Below are 3,209 nucleotides of genomic sequence, written 5' to 3'. Positions count from 1 at the left end.
GAGAACTCTGGCCAGGCCTCCTGGGCCTCTTCTACTGGCACTCAAAGGTCCGGAAGGCCGAACTCCAAAGTGTGCCGCCTCCACCGGTTTCCACGACAACGATCCCACCGAGTCCGCCTGTCCTTCCTCGACACGTCTGCGCATGCCTGAGGTCCGCCTGCGGGGCGTCTTGTTCTAAGAGCGGGGGAGGGGTGGAAAACACCATGTGATATCTGGGAAATGTAGTTCAAAATCAGAAGCACTCCTTTTGCATCAGTGTGCCAATAGGGAGCGGGTTTACTTCTATACATCTCGAGAAATGTAGTTTTTGTGCAGGCAGAGATGGCCGGCTCAGGTCCGAGAGTCATCACAGTGAGGGCCAATGGGAAGCTGGTTTTGTCGCGATGCTTCTTGGGAGTTGTAGTTCCCAGCTGGCCGAGGAGGAGCGGAGTTATTGGATAGAACTGGCGGTTCCGAGTGTTGGGGTGAGGGGACGTAGGGACGGGGGAGGGACGGGTGAGTTTGGCGCAAAGCCTGCTGGGGCATGGAGTCCTGGTGAGCTTTGTGCGCATGTGCGGCAAGGTGAGGGTGCTTTGGGGGCCTCGCCCTGGAGAGTGAGGTGAGCTAGGGGGAAAGGGAAGGAGGGACGGGGTAGGGGTGGGGGGTCTGGTATACGGGGACAGACGGATCACAGGGAGGGGTACTTGGGTCTGGAGGAGGAAGAGAGGAAAGGAGGGGTGGGCGGCTTCGGGGAGGGAGATGATAAAGAGACTAGGGCGGGTTGGGGTGCTGGGGGTGGGCTGGGGAGGGGAAGGGACGCGAGGTGCAGACGCGGGAGAGTTGGAGGCCCGGGGAGGCTGGGCAATGGGAAGGTGGTGAGATGCTCGAGGTGGAACCCTGGGATGGTTGGGAACTAAGCGTGGGGTGTAAGTCCAACCCTACTGTGGAAGCCTGGGTCGTCGGGATCTCTAACCTCTTCGAAAAGGATTGCGGGAAAGGGGTTCTTTCAGGGGCACCGTGCCATAGCAGCGTAGATGGGTTGCAGGTGGCTCGCACTGTGCGCTATTCGCAAGTTCTCGTGCACTTCTGTCGAGTTGAGATTCTGCAGGACAAGAACCTGTTCTGTTCTTATTAAAAGAGCACCCGCTTCTTTAGCTTGTCGCTAGAGGCGGAAATCGTGAATGTGCAGAAGGGGCTTGGAGACTGATTTTAACCGGATAAGATGGATTTACTCCTCCCAAGTGCTGAGATTACAAGCGTTGTAATTACAAGATTACAAAACCAGCTTTTTTGTTTAGTTTTGTTTCAGGCAGGGTCTTGTGTAGCCCAGGATAATCACACTCATTGTGTAGCCAAGCTAAGCCTTGAACCCCTACTTTCTGTCTTCACACCCCGGAGGATGTGCTGGAATAAAAAGAAAAGCACCACAACACTCGGCTTCACCCCCTTTTAACACCTGTTCCAATTTATATTTTAGTCTTGGGCGCTTGTTTCACAGTGTGCTTTTCCTAACCCCTCACAAGGCACTTGGGGGTAAATTCGCGTTAGGAGTAAATGCAAACTTGAGTACTTAGGTGGAATTTATAAGTTTGTTTATTGCCAGGTGCTGTTCTGGGTCCTTTTTTAAAAAAAAAAAAAAAAAAAGAGAGATTTTTATTTTACGTGCATTGGTGGTTTGCCTGCATATACTGTCTGAACTGCAGTTACAGACAGTCGTGAACTGTCATACCAGTGCTGGGAATTGAACCTGGTTCCTCTGAAAGAGCAGTGCTCTTTTTTTTTAATTTTTATTTTCGAGACAGGTTTTGCTGGCTGTCATGGAACTTATTCTGTAAACCGGATTGGCCTCGAACTCACAGATCTGCCTGCCTTCATCTGAGTGCTGGGATTAAAGGTGTGGGCCACCACTGCCTGGCTGCAGCCAGTGCTCTTAACCCCTGAGACTCTCTCCAGCCTGGATTGTTGCCCCCATTTTATAGCCAAAGACATGGAGATTGTTTGTGAAAGGTGCGATTGTTCTTTGCCCAAGGATGACGGTGGCTGGAATTGGCCCCAATTCAGCAGTTCTTGTTCTCCGAGTAAATATTTGGTGTGTTGTATAGCTGAGGGCAGAGTCCCCAGTGCAGATTCCTGGCCCTTTGAAGGAAAGTTGAGTGTCGGGGAGCGAGGGGGAAGAAGGGGACACTGAAAGTTATACACTTCATAGAATACAAGTAAAAAGCAGTCGGGTGGTGGTAGCGCACGCCTTTAATCCCAGCACTCCGGTGGCAGAGACAGGTGGATCTCTGTGCCTTCGAGGCCAACCTGGTCTTCTAGCACAGTCAGAGCTATTACACAGAAAAACTCTTGTTCAAAGGTAAAAGCAAACCAAACCAAACTGGATGGTAGAGGGATGGCTCAATGGTAAAGGTGCAAGCTGAGGGCCGGAGTTGGGAGTTGGGGTCAGTCCTCAAGGAAAGGTTGAACACAGGGACACCTCAGTGCCACACCTCCCTGACTTGTCAAGCCCCGCAGAAACAGCAAGCCTTAGTTCAGTAGGAGACTTAAAGATAGGTAAACACACCCAAACTCCACCTCAGGCCTCCAGAGGCAATTTGCAAGGAGTGTGTGAGCACCCCCTCTCCCAAAATACCAACAACTTGGAGAAATCAAAAAGCAGAAAACAATGATCAGAGGGTATTGAAGGGGGACACACAACTCCCCTCCTCCCATAGTGGACCTTGGGCAAGAAGTCAGCTGCCCGTCCGTGTGGTCAACAGGAGGGAATCGTTAACCTTTGCAGTATTCACTTTAACCAGCTTGTTGCCCTCTGCGGCTGGGACTAGCGTCACTGGTTTACTTTTTAGTTTCTAAGCTCCGTGCAGAGAAGGAATCGCTCACTGCTCAGTTCACTGTCCCTGCTTTTCCTGTGGGGCCGGTTTCGAGACCTCCCCCTCCCCCCCATCACTTCAGCTTTAGCCCTGCAATCAGTTACCAGTGAGCAGTCTGTGATCTTTATCGCCCACTTGAGTTTATTTTTGAAGGCCGGTGCCTGGACGTGAGTTCCAGGCGGCTTGGAAGTTTTCCCTGTTAACCTTTAACTTAGTCCAACTTTTGAGTTTTGTACACCACACACACACAGGGCTCAGCTGTGAAGGTCTGCAAGCTACCTCACCCAAGGGTCAGTTGTGGAGGGTCTGCAGGCTATCCTACCACACACACACACACACACACACACACACACACACACA

The 3,209-nt window shown here is 51.7% G+C and overlaps 1 protein-coding gene across 2 annotated transcripts in view; it reads left to right on the top strand.

The window, feature by feature from the left end:
- Positions 1 to 444: 444 nt before the first annotated feature.
- The window catches only part of Znf444 (zinc finger protein 444), a 17,152-nt gene continuing 14,387 nt past the window's right edge, over positions 445 to 3,209 (top strand). The window contains exon 1 of one of the 2 annotated variants that reach the window (XM_013354532.2): positions 445 to 464. The gene's annotated coding sequence lies outside the window, so the exon portion shown is untranslated. Of the gene's footprint in view, positions 465 to 507; positions 599 to 3,209 lie in introns of those variants that run through there. The other variant, XM_005369286.3, reaches the window with a different exon arrangement.

This window comes from Microtus ochrogaster, unplaced genomic scaffold (assembly GCF_000317375.1).
Source record: "Microtus ochrogaster isolate Prairie Vole_2 unplaced genomic scaffold, MicOch1.0 UNK47, whole genome shotgun sequence".
Taxonomy (NCBI): Eukaryota; Metazoa; Chordata; class Mammalia; order Rodentia; family Cricetidae; genus Microtus; species Microtus ochrogaster.
This window is presented reverse-complemented; position numbering and strand designations above follow the sequence as displayed.